The sequence below is a fragment of the Lagopus muta genome, chromosome 3, assembly GCF_023343835.1.
Source record: "Lagopus muta isolate bLagMut1 chromosome 3, bLagMut1 primary, whole genome shotgun sequence".
In the NCBI taxonomy this organism is placed as follows: Eukaryota; Metazoa; Chordata; class Aves; order Galliformes; family Phasianidae; genus Lagopus; species Lagopus muta.
The window spans coordinates 78630447-78644212 of NC_064435.1; the positions used below are offsets into that span (position 1 = coordinate 78630447).

A 13766-nucleotide genomic window follows, 5' to 3' on the forward strand; every position below is an offset into this window, starting at 1 on the left:
ATGCAGTGTCTCTCTCTTTGCTCTCATAAGAGAACCTTCCTTCTGCTCATCAAATTATCCTGTCGCATCTCTTTCCACACTGACCCTTCAGTCACTTTTTCTGCACCACACCAACCTTCAATTTATTCCATTTCCTTATTGCCTTCAGGTCCTATCGGTCCTAGTGTTTGCCCCTTCTGTTTCAGCTTAACTTCCACCCTGACACAGCCACCCATCAGAATGTCAGTGATTGAGGACACACAGGAAGCTTCTCTGCATGAATAGTTGCCGAATAGTACAGAGAGAAAAACAGAAGCAAACGTAATATTGACTACTGCTGAATTTTTTTTTTCCACATTAATTTCTCATTGACTATGAGAATTGGACATCCTGACTGAGGGAATGTGATTGTTGAGAAGTTAGCTTACAGTGAATGATGGTTTTTCAGTGCTTGACAGACAGCAGTATGCTGAAAAGTGTCTGACATACTCTCATGTGATAGCAGTAATCATGTCGGTCAAGGGAAGAACCTAATACTTCTCACTGGCATTCATCAGCCCCAAAAATTAAAGGTCCCTTTCAAATCTGATGTTTCACATCTCTCTCTGTCAGACGCTGACAAAGAATTCATTTCCACTGCATGGCTTTGAGTGTATCTTTGCCTGAAGAAAGCACTTTGAACTCCCTTTATCTCATCTGCAAAAGAAGATGACAGCTCATTGCTATAGAAAATATGTGTCTGATAACTATATTATCTCTTAAAACACTCTTTTCAGCCCCAGACAACCAAATGCTCACCACAGAGGCAAAACAGAACCCTCCTCATTACTTTACTTCTCTGTAAGAGTTAATTCTGCACTTCATAACACTTGTCCATAGACTAAGGCATATGGTGGGCATGCTGGGAGAGATGGTGTAGGGAGTGTGAGAGGGAATATCAGAGAACTTCTTCTGCACTTCTTGTCTTTTTTTTTCCCAAGATATTCCATGTCTGTCCTTTTTATACACAACATTCCATTCTGCTTTTTTTGGGCAGCCCAGTCCACATAGATATGACCAGAAATGCTCCCTTTCTTAATTCTGCCTGACACAATGGGGATTATATGGACTGCTCATAATCTCCACTTCATTTTTTATTTGTCAGATCAGAAGGATTGGCTGGGTCCATGGTGCACATCACCCACCACTCCACTCCTCAAAGCAGTGTCCTGCCACTGCTGGCTGCAACACGACTTCACACAAGCTGTATCCAATCTATTGCTACGCTGCATTGTCACCTGTTAAAATTGGTCTTGTTCCTCAGTTCCCTCCATTTTCAAGCTGGAAAGGAGAGAGGGATAGATAAGCCCCAGTTTAATTTGTTCTGGCAATTATTGGAAATCTCCCACAGAGAGAGAAGCCCTTGCCTATCGGTACAGAATGACTTACAGCCATATGGGCCCAGACAAAAGGAGACCCTGCTTTTCTGCAAGTCTATTCACTTATGTTAGACATACAGGCTCAGGTACTGGCCTATTCGAATCTTAATGGGGAAAAAAGAGAGAGAAGAACATATTAAAAAAAAAAAAAAAAAAAGAATTTAGAAAAAAAGAATAAAAGAAAAAGGATAAAAACTATAAAGTGAGAGCTGGCATTGAAGGCTCGAGAACAAAATGTGAACAGGGGAAGAAAGGGGGAGAAAACTGATTTGACTATCCAGTCCAGTAGATAACTACACTGATACTGTTTGTGTTTCAGAAGTATCAGAATAATGCTATTAGTACAGATAAAGGTTACAGTAAGATTGATTTTGAAACATGAATTGGAGATGTGTGTTTTGGAGCTGAGATACCAGCTAAGCTTCTTTTTTCTCTCTCTTTCTCTCCCTCTCTTCTTCTTCCTCTATTTTTGCAAATCAGGATTCAGCATTAATTCAACCCAAATGAAAGTGTTAGGATAAAAAAAAACCTTTGAGAGGCATTTTAAAATACAATTTCCTGCAAAATGAATGTGTAAGTTTATTTAAAAAAGAAAAAAAAAAAATCAACGTACTAGTCAAAAGGTGAAAGAAATATATTACATGATTATGGAGGGAAAAAGAGGTTATTTAAGAAATAGCTGAAATGGCAGTTCTTTTAAAATTGTGATGTGGGTGCCATTAAAATGCAATGACAATGGCAGCTTTTTCCTTACACTCTGCTCCTGAGAAGAGGAAAGAAGTGTTTGTTGAGCAAATCACTTTAAATTCCAGATTTTTCCCTGCCTCTGGATTAATTTTGTCAATTTATCCCTTTAACAATACTTAATGGTAATTCTTATGGCTGGCTGGCTTGTCTACTCTGAAAACAGCTGACAGAATTAAATGTCATAGTTTGGTCATTGACTTCCCAGGAATTTCTTATTGTTTTAATAATTTGTTACAGAAGAAGAGCTATAATGTGAACCTAAGAAATAACAGGCACTCCCCCTTTCCCCCCCTCCCCCTTATTTTTAAAGGAATTATTGGGACTGATCCAAAGCTCATTGCATTGATTGAAAATGCTTTTGCTGGCATTGCTGGATTTGGAGCTGATGTATTGTCTATAGGGATTATAACCCCTGTCGTTGTTGTTGTCTGCAAGAGAAATTTAAGAACATACAACACTAATGAATATCTGCCTTCTTTTTGTTAATGGTGATTTCTTTGAGGAATGATTAAAGAATTTCTGGCTGATCAATGCTTTAGTTACACAAGTTAAAAGTAAAGTTTTAGAACAAAAATATGCTGCCAGATAGTTAAAAGATGCATGTGTCTTTCTAGGGAAATTAGTTCTTACTGCAATTAGTGGCCATTGTGTCTGAGCATTAATAGCCTAGGGCAAACATAATAAACCAGTTCCTAACTGTTGGTAATGACAGATTTCTCAGGGATTATTACTTAATTAACAATAATTTGAAAGGATGGTTCAGCTGAGATGAAGCATTCATTTATATGGCATATCTAAACAATATAGATCAAAAGAGCACGTAGTCTGTTAACATTTCTCTTGGTCTTTTGGTTTCATTTTTGTATGTCTGCCTGCCTGCCTACATAAAATATTATTTTTGCATCTGAGCAGCTTTCTTTGTGGGTCCATATAGCAGTAATTGGTTCCCCATTGGATATATATGCATTGTTTCATCGTCATGCTGCGTCTTCTGGGTCTAGGCAGATGATGATTTTAATTGGAAATGCTAACTTGATCAGGAAATTACCTCCCACACCCACGCTTTCCATCTTCCCCACACCAGAATGGGGCAACTGTTTCCCCAACACATGCATTATTCATTCCCAGCCACCTCAACATGAAATGTTTGCTATTGTTCCCACCATCCACCCACGTAGCTTATGTTCTCTCGGCATCTTTTTGAATGAATGGCTTCTGTATACCTCACCTCATGGATTACTGGTCTCATTCACATACTAGTGCATCAGTTGAGAAAGAGGCTAGTTCTTCGGACAAAGAATATTCTGATTGGTTTGGGGTGATGTCTATTTTTTCCTTGAAAACTACCACACGCTATAATGCAAATGAAACTTTTTCTTTAGAGCCGATTGTGTTAAAGAGAACAAAGCTGCCGAAGTGCCTGTTGTGCTGCCCAGGAGTGTACGAGGGAAAGGCAGTGATAAGCTGAGCTGCTGTAGCAAATGACAGGAGTGCAGAGAAGTGCAAACGTAGTGAAAGGTATGTTGTAACACCACTGTTTCTTTTTGCTGTTACCTGTTTTCTTTATAGCTTCTTGTTGAATATGGTGGATTGCTTGAAAACAGGGAAGTTCCAAGCAGCGTTGTATTTTTGTGTTGGTAAGAAACAAATGCATCTGCTGTGTTCTCCAGGATCTAGACAAGTTGTCTAAAACAGTTCTTGAGAAATATTAAGTAGCTGTCTGTTGCAGTCATTGGTATCCATATGAAGAGCTTAGGAATACTTCCATTATTTGCTCCTCAAAATTCTGTTCAAGGAGGCTCTAATTTTAAACCCATGCATTCCTTAAGAGTGACGGTGACAGTGACATGGGCATGTTATTCTTAAAGAAGTTGTAAAACTCTTCTAATTGAAAAGTTGATTTGTTAAATAGGCATTAGAGCCATACGTTTCTATTTGTACTCACAGAAAATTCCTGTTCAAAGAGCTAATCCGCCTGTCTTGGCTGTCTACTTGGAAGCTTGTGTTTGGAAGTAGATTAGAATTGCACTTGTTGAGAGCTCTGACTTGTGCAGTGGATCAAGATTGATTACAGTGACACCAAATTTCACTTTTATTGCAGTAGAATTTAAAGATTTCCTTAGTTCACATGACATCAAAGGTGTCCTTCTAAATAAATATCTTGCAGTGCTCTATCTTAGGGCATATTTCATTATGTACGATGTAATCAGATTGATATGGTATTGCATCAGAAACAGCACATGCTGTTTTGAAATGTGCCTTGTGGGAAAACAAAATAGGGAATAAATAACAATATATGTGTTTGAAAAGAATGGTTACAGTGAATGAAGTTCAGTTGTGCTAATTAATAGCATTGGACAGGCGCTGCAGCTACTCCTGAAATACTGAATGAATGTTAAACCAGAAATCAGAAGTTTTATCATCGTTGACATATTTCTTTCCAAATCACTGTTCACATTTCTTGTAGTTTATTCAATTTTCCTTCATAGCAAAATGGTTAGTGACTACGGCTACAGACTGCACTGACCGAAATTAGTGGAGTTTGGGGACTGTCATCAGAGAAAGTTTCCTGTGTCTTTTAAGGAAAGTTGCAGCAACAGGTGAAAACCTTCACAAGCAGAACAGCAGGATTCCTTCACACAAGGAAATTTGCACTTTCCTCTTCCCTCATGTGGTACAGGAAAAGAAGCAGTAATAGTTCTGCTTAGTCAAGGCCAACTCTCCAGCTGCCTCGCCAACTCCCTGCCTCACGTGTTGTGGTGTTGCTGTCACAGGGGGACCCTGAGACCTCCACAGCAGGGTTCCTGCTCTCTGCCCAAGAGAGTTCCTCATCAAAATGGCCGTGGAAGGGGTTCTTCTGGGAGCCTCTGTCCCCTAAGGCAGGTGGAAGTTGCAGGGAGCATAGAGGGTGCCATAGACACAGCAAGGAACAAGCAGAAAACCCTGTTCCAGCTTTGAGCAGTTTTGCTTGAAGCTGTTTCTGTGCAGAAATAGGACAGCTCAGACTGTCATGTCTCCACATCACTCCAGCAGCCTGCAATGCTTTCCCTATTCGGGTTTTGCAAGATAGCTCTCTCCTATTTATATGTTCCTAAAAATGTAACTTTTCACTGTGGCTTCGAAAGCCGGCCACATTCACTGGTTTATTACTTCAATATTTACCTAGAAATTAGCAGCAACAGATCTAATCAAATCTGATAATTACTTCAGTGTGACTCAAACCCTGGACTTAAAAGTGACTTGGAACTGTGCAAGTAGCTATGGATGTGAGTTGCGTATGAGTTGGGTTTGCCTTCCTAGGATCACAAAACTGCATGCATATGCATGAGCTTGTCATATCTTCTAAGGGAAATGAACCCCATGCATTCCATATATGTCATATTATTTTGCATTATATTACTTTATAGTATATTTTATTTTATTATATTATACTCTTTTATTTTAGGTGAATGAAATATTGATTAAGAAATCCAATCCCCTCCTGTTATGCAAGTGGAGATCATTCTGACGTTAAAAAGCAGAAAATTTCATTTAAGCTCTATTTTGCTTATTATCATGTGATTGGCAGGAAAAGTATTTCTTGGAGGGAAGATGTTTTAGTGGCTGGAGAAGATGTGATAGATTTTTGACAGGTAATACTGTGAATTTATATTGCGCTTCCATTCCAAATTATGTCACAGTAATATAAATAGCACCTGAATAAAATTTTCATTTCTTTAGACCTATTTTGTGCCCACAGTTATTCATTGTTGCTAATGAGACAATTAATAGGCTAATGGGCACAAATGATAGAATATAAACATTTAACTCTGCCATCTGAATGTCAAAGCTGCCTACAAAGTGTACGGTTAGGAACTGTAATTCTTTTCTGTGCCTGTTGCAGAACCTCAGGTCATATCTTCATGTTTCCATTCACCTGTGTATGCTGAAGGGTGCAAATGAGTAAAGCAACTGAGATTTGTTCTATGCAAAGTCTGTACAAATCTAGAGGCTAGGCCAGAGTCTTTTAGAGAAAATATAGTCTTATGCAAGGAAAAGTACTTTTCTTGCTTTTGAAATACGCACATCCAAGGTTGAATGCAATAATGTAGAGTGTTGCTAAGTAAGACTGCATAGGCCAGAAGTGAATCAATGCCAGCTGTAAGTGAATTTAGACAAACAGAAAAGTGAGCTTATAGCAGGTGAGAAAGAACATATACTATTACGGTAAGTTCTGATCATTTTTAAAAGGCAGAGGTAGCTCTGGTCTTCTGTGCCTGAACTAATGCAAAATGTGCATTACTTACTGTGTCCCATGATGTTGAACAAGTTATGATGGAGACGCTTTGTTTTACTGGAAATGTGTTTGTACTTACCAGGAAGGATCAGTTAATTATTTTCACTTGAATACTTTTGACTGTGAAACTGTATTCTGAGATAGGAATCAGTAAGAAAAGTGCGTGGGTAGTTTTTCTTATATAGGGATTTGAAAGGCAATGGGGAAGATTGGTCTTTTACAAGCTATGGGAAGTTCTGCCTAGTTACCATTTTTATATCCACTTGAGCTTTCACAAAGCTTCAGTTAACATATACAGAAACAGAAGCCCCTTCTGAATCAATACAACAACATTTGATGATCATTTTATGAAATAAAATTACAGCCTTCATGCCGTTGTAGGGATTACAGAATACTCTATAACACAAAAATACAGAGTTTAAGGGTACAATCTCAGAGATAATTTTAAAAAATGACATTTAGGCATACAAGACTCTGGGCCTGATCTACCTGTCATGCTCCCACTGCTGTTACAGAAGTGGGAGCAGAGTGCCATTGGGGTGAATTCACTGTTCCCAGACAGCCCCACAGCACAGCAGTCACAGATAAGCACCTTCTGGTCATCTCCCTTCCTGGAAAGACTAATTTCTCATGACGATTGAGGATTTTTTTCTTCATATATTTTCTAATGGCCACAAGAAGCACTAAGCATCCTAAAGTTTATTTGTTATGTTCACATATGCTTAAAAGTGTCAGCCATGCTTCTACCACTTAATAAACTGGTTTATTTGAGCACTTGCACAGGAGAGGCAATTCACAGCACGTGTGGATTCAGTGTAACAGGAGGAAGCAAAAGGGTGAAAGGACCCAAAGAAGAAGACTAAAGCAAAATGAGTACTCAAGCTTTTTTTTTTTTTTTTTACACTATAAGATGTGATTTTATGTTTTGGGGTCACAGAAATATAGGACTTTCCTAACTTCCTTCTGTCTTTTGCTTATGATAAAAGATCAAAAGTCACCAGAACAACTTCCATTAGCCTACTCACTAACCTTATGTGAAAAGCTACAAAAGTGCAGATTTCACTGTTTCTGTCAGTCGTCTCTTCCAATACTTCACCCACCTGATACTAAAAGTTTGGTTTGCTTGTAACCTGAATTCCTCTTGCTTCAAAGTAGGTTTAGTGCACCCCAGTTGGTGCACTGCAGAGTTGGTGCAGTGCAGAGCAGCATTTTCCTCCTTTACCACAACCTATGCATTGAAGCTCTGGCTCCTATTCAGTTTGTAGTCAGCTCTTTTCTTACAGTGCTGATTCCTAGGCTATTATTTACTTCCATATTCTTGGGCATTTGATTTAGCCATTCTAAGACTTGTGTTTTCAGTTTGCCCTTATTGAATTTTCTCATATTGATTTCTTTCACTTTATTCAGTTTATCAGGATCATTTCTAATTCTAACCCCATCTTTGCAAGTGCTTGCAGCCTCTCCCAGCCTGATGTCGTCCTCACATTTTACAACTGTACTGCATCATCCAAGGTGTTAGTATAAATACTTGGTATAAATGAATAGCCCTGGACATGAAACAAAGTCTGGCGTGGTCATTTGGTGTTGTCTCCCATTAGCTGAGACACTGAGCTATGGTATCTACTCTTTGAGTTATTTTCCAGTCTGTCTTACTCTTATTTTACCTGGGCCATATTGCCCCATCTTACTTTTGACAGTGAATTGTAGAGCTTTGTAAAATATCTTACAAAAGTCAAAAAGTGTTGTGTTTTTCTCATCTTGCATCTGCTAGGCTAGTTATTTTATCAAAGCAAGGGAGATCCGGTTTGCTTGTCGTCAACGCGTTCTTCACAAATCCATATTCACTGTTCCTTACCAAATTGTTATCCTCAAGATACTAAAAAGCTGGCTGATTGCTCCAGTAAATTTCCAAATACTGAAGGTAAGCTGAAGGATCTATAATTCACTATTTACTCCCCAACGACCCCATTCCTCTCACCTCACTTTAAATGTAGATATGCTTCTTTTTCTTTCAGTCCCCTAGGAATTCACTCGTCTTCTATAAGCTTATGAAGATAATCACTAATGTTTTGACTATTGCTCTAGCTAGTTTATGAAGTACCTGGGGGTAAATTCTGTATGGACTGATTGATTTGGCAAGAGATTTCAAAAATGTAGGTTACGCAGCTTGAGACGAAGCAAACATAATATCTAGATGTCCCATCAATTTTTCACTGGGCACTAGATCAGGCTTTGGCCAAGACTGAGCTTTGCTGATGGGGTAAAAATATATTTTTCTTTGTGCTTCTCCCAAACTTTAAAAGAAAAGATGGAATAATGGTTGGATAATTTGGAAGAAATTGAAGGTGATATTTACACTGCTAGATATCTAGAGAAATAATTCTTCAGTCAAAAGGAAGAAAATAAAACTCACACTTCAGTGCCTAAACCATTCACAAGGGTCAGAAAGGAATTCTCACCTTTTACAACACCTCATAACAGTACAGCCTTCTTTTTCATCGTTATTAACTAAAGATGATGTATCAAGCAGGCTATCATACTATTGACCTCTAAAAGCACTGGTGCTTATTCTCATTTCTCTTTATTTTCCACTTTTCTTCCTTCCCCTGTCTGAAATTTCAAATACAAAATATTGAATTAATTAGATTTCACCCACAAAGAGGAAGAAACAGTGATATCAAGGATGGATGTTTCATCTTCATCTGGAAGCAAAGTTTTCTTGAGCGTCTGTCTTTCAGACAAGTTGTTGTAAGTTTGCATGCACTTGTCTTTCAAGTTTCAAAATTTCCCAGCAATTCATAAATCAGTATGTAAGAAAAATTCAACTTTTCCTCCTTTTCTCCACTTTCTGCAGTTAGTATTTCATTTGTTCCAGACTAGAAGCCTACTCCATTTTCACTTGGGGAAGTGCTGTCCCTCAAGCTTCTTGCTGTAATCCTCTTTACTTCTATTAATTACAGCTATTCTGATGCCAAGTTTCTTTTGTCAGAATTTCCTTTCCTTCTGAGCTATTGCATCCAAAGAATACTGTGGGGAACTTTAACTACTTGGAACGAGCAGTTATTGGCAATTTCCAAAGGCAAAAATCTCAACATTCAGAGCAAAGGTCTGGTTTGGAAGGGATATCCTCATGTCTAGAAAAAATACAGTGCAGTACTGAATAAAAGATCCACAAATAAGTTAGAAGAGAAATAAATAAAACTGCCTACTGCTGCAATGCACACATGAGCTAGAAACAAAGCTGTAATCTCATTTGAGAAGTTCTTCTGCAATATATTTTATTTGCTTCTCTTTCATACATTTTCTGCATTTTCTTGCTCTCCTTTGATTGCGTATTAACAATTCTTTGCCTGAATTCTTGAGAATTAAGAAAGAATCATTAAATTATTTGGAGAGTACATTAAGCAACTGCCCATGGTGGGAGAAATGGGCCTTGATATTTCCATGCAGTTGTTGGCAGAAGAGTCTTTCTGTGTTTATGTGCTGTGGCCAGGATCAACAATTCTTCATATCCAGGCTGATGTCTCTGTATTTAAAAAGAAGATATTATGCTTAGATATTAAAGGGGACCAAAGTGACCTGCTAGTGACCACCAGTGAAGAATAGCAAATGGAAACCATAGCCTACTTTCAGGTCCATACTCAGAGTTTGCACTGGTGTGCACCATTAGACTGCAGGCAGTGGGATGGTCCTTGGAATTTCTATGGATAAAACTGTCCTTTGTGGCTATTTACAAATATGTCAAGAGCAAGGCAACAACAAAACCTGGTTTATTATGGCTGTATCTTTTCCCTCTAACTCCTTCTTGCTGTACACAATAATCTGGGCTTCTTCTAGCTGCCTTGGCATACCAGTTCAACACCCATTACTACTGTGGGAGAGCAAAGTGATCACTTGACCAAAGAGATTAACTTCTCAACCTTTCCTTGGTGGGGCCATTAATTGGAGTTCTCTTCCCTATTGTACTTGCTAATTCCTATGGAGTAGACAGAAATGTAGCAGTCCTTGGGATCTCTGCATTTTATGATATTGATGGAGCGACAGATTATATCATTGTGTAAACAAATTTATTTGGGAATCTAGATCTAGATTTCAGATATGAAAAATCCTGAGAAGGACAACAGCTCGATTACATCAGATGATAGAAGGATAAGTGTTATGGCCAAGAATACCTTAGCTCTTACAAAATTTGCTATTACTGTTTGGTGTTGAATTTTAAGACAGTTGGATCACTGGTTTTTGGAGACTCCTCTGAAAGACTCGCCTGTAACAAACTGCCAAGGCAAGAGTTTGCAATCATGACAAAGCCTAGGAAATCTTATATTCTATTAAATATTAGATCTTAACCATTAAGAAACCCAGACAGAGGAACTAATCCATCTAGAATACTCAGCTTCTGACAGAGGAGGGGGCTGGGAAACCTGGGAACATCTCCCAGCAGTGGATTATGAATAAGACAGAAAGTAGATAATGGAATCATCTTCTTAAGAGGTACTCTTTGTGCATGTCACATTTTCACGGGTCAGTTAGTTAATACCTCTCATACACTCCCTGTGGAGACTGCAACAATTGATTTTGAATACCAAAATCCAGAATTTGCATGCAAAGTATATGAGGTTGTTTTTCAGATTTTATTATTCTTACCATATTTAAACAGATGTGTGGCAAATGAGGTCAGCAGATCTTTATTCCTTCTTAATTCTTTCAGCCTGAAAGTGTCCTGTGAAGGCCAGGCACACATATTCTATATTTCTAGAAACACTCTGAAGCTGTGATAAGAACAAGATAGCACTAACAGTTCAGATAGAAAAAAGCTGTAAGTCTTCTGTTTCTTTTGCTGGTTTCATTTCATATACAGCAGCTAAAAGTTGGCGTGGAAATGTTCATCCTCTTGGTTTGTAGCATGTCTTCATGTTCAGACAGGGAAATCTGTGAAGTCAAGAAAAAGTACCGATGCCAGTGTTGAACAGCTGAAACAATGTCATACTCAAGAAATATGAATTAGAGGAAAAATGTTCACCTCTTACAGCACGTGCAGCTATTCTGAAGCTTCTTTCTAAATGAATACAGAAACAATTTCAAGTTTAAAAAAAAAAAAAAAAAGTGCAGTGAGTATATACGCTTATTTTGAGAAATATTGTTTTCTGTCTGGAAATAAAAATACCCCATTCAATTCTTTGTCCTCAGCAGCTACTCTTGGATGTGAGATGTTTTGGTCTAGTTTTAATGTGTCAAAATGCTGTATGAAATACCAAGCTAACAAGGAACATGGTCGTAATGAAACTAAGAAGTTGTCTTCACCAGTGACAGCACATTGGCTCTGACCTATCATTACTTTCAATCATCATGCATGAGTAAAAATACATACCTGAAAGACCTCTATCTGCTTTCAGACAGACAGTTGCTTCTCTTATCTGTCTCCATATAGGAGATAATGCTTTTTTCCATCTACAGCACTTAGTGGGTATCAGTGAGCCTTATCATTTATCCAGCAGCTCCAGGATAAGAAAGAGTCCAGTTTTCATTGCTACTTGGAAATCTGCCATATTCAGAGGACTTGCATACCCAAAGTGCAATGTTTAGTTGCTTAAGGAAATGATTTGCTACCACAGCCACCGTGTAACACAGGCAGGGACACTTCAGGTTCAAAATGCATTCTAGGCGTGCAGTAGGAATGGGTTTTAGCCCATTGCAGGGGAATGAGAGATCAGGTTAGAATCCACTCAGGACCTGGAAAAGGAGAGACAGGGGTAGAAGGAAGTAAATGAAAATAAAAGAAAGAAAGAAGGAATGGACTTTTGATTTTTTTTGTCAAAGACGATTGTAACGGTTGTGAGTAGGTCCTACTCTGGCTATAAGTACTCCACTGGCTAGAGCACCAAGTCATACCCCTAAGCGACGTCCCTGCTGGCCTCATAGCTTGCAGAGATTCGGTGGGCAATGCAATATTCAGAAGAGAGGGCAGACTCACCCAGCATTACCATCTCTTCTTCTCTACACTAGCTAACAGGCATCATCTCTTCACATTGCACCTGACCTATCCTTCTCCTTCTTCCCTTTTGAAAATGTAGGAAATTCTGCCATTCTCACCCAAACCTCTCAGTCTTTGACAAAAATCAATAGATTTTTCTTTTATTGCTTGGAAGCTTTGGGAGAGGCCTGAGCAATGGCTTCTGGTACAGCTGCTTAGCAAGAAAAAAGGTCACACTTTGACAGGAGTTCCTATATTTAAAAATGTTACCTGCTTGAGAGGGCATGAACATCAAGTAACAATTTCTTGTTGCTTGCAAACATTTTTTCTTGACAGGGTTTCAAAAGCAGTCAGAAGACTATGCGAACTAAAGTGAATTTTGTATTCGTAATGGAAGCATAGTATGACTTCATATGTTTTATACATTTTTGCAAATCCTTTATAGGACAAGGGTTGCTTTATCTGGCACTTATTTGGATTTTCCAATGAATTTGCAGTGCCTCATTTGTTCTTACTGAGGCTGACTTCAAGTAGAGTCAATTAGACCAGTTTTTGAAATCCTATCTTCCTTCTCTCCTGCTCTTTTACTATAGTATTTACTGTACCTCCCACTGAGTAAAAGCTGCGTATCAGATCTTCACCTGATGTAAGTTATCAGCATCATTTTATTTAGAAACATTTACTTTTTGATTGTGTGCATGTTTCATTCTTTTTGATCTTTTTATGAGCCTGTAACGATAGGGCTGGGATTTATACAATGGGATTCCCTGTCATTCTGTGGGATTTTTTGCTCTGCCTGCACTCTGTAGCTTTGAAGCACTTCAGATCTTGAGTAAAATGAGTTCACTGATGTGTCCCAGGAGAGACCGTTGACTGGTCTGTGGATGTAATTTTATGACAATGGATTGTATTGTGAGTTAATGTTTATGCACCATATGGTACATTGTCAAGTTTCATTGTATTTATGAAGATCTCAATAAAATGAAGTAAAAAGTAAAAATACATATTCAGGCCCAGTCTATAGTCAGTAACAAACTCCTCTAGATTTTTCTTTTTAAATTGAACTTGTCTAGTGAATATAAGAAGGGCTAATAATAACAGTAAGACTGGTCGGGGATAAGACATACGCAGTTCTGGAAGCAGTACAGATTCATTTAGGCCTGTAGTCAGCCTGCTGAACAGTACCTAACTTAGGTACTGAAAGCATTAGGAAATTTAAAATGAGACAGGATTATGCAAATTGTCATAGAGATTTTAGAACCTAGCTCAGTGCAGGAGAGAAGTCTTGGAGGCTGGTGCTAGGCACCTTTTACAGGATATCTGCCTAGCAAAGAACACAGCTTACACATTCTTACTGACTGATGGTCATGTTGGG

The 13766-nt window shown here is 38.4% G+C and overlaps 1 protein-coding gene across 7 annotated transcripts in view; it reads left to right on the plus strand.

Moving 5' to 3' along the window:
* CDH20 (cadherin 20) overlaps positions 1 to 13766 on the plus strand; it is a 308871-nt gene that overhangs the window by 255050 nt on the left and 40055 nt on the right. For 2 of the 7 annotated variants that reach the window (XM_048939688.1, XM_048939689.1), the window contains exon 2: positions 3527 to 3662. The exons of the other annotated variants lie outside the window; for them this stretch is intronic. The gene's annotated coding sequence lies outside the window, so the exon portion shown is untranslated. The remainder of the gene's footprint in view (positions 1 to 3526; positions 3663 to 13766) is intronic. 7 annotated transcript variants of the gene reach the window in all.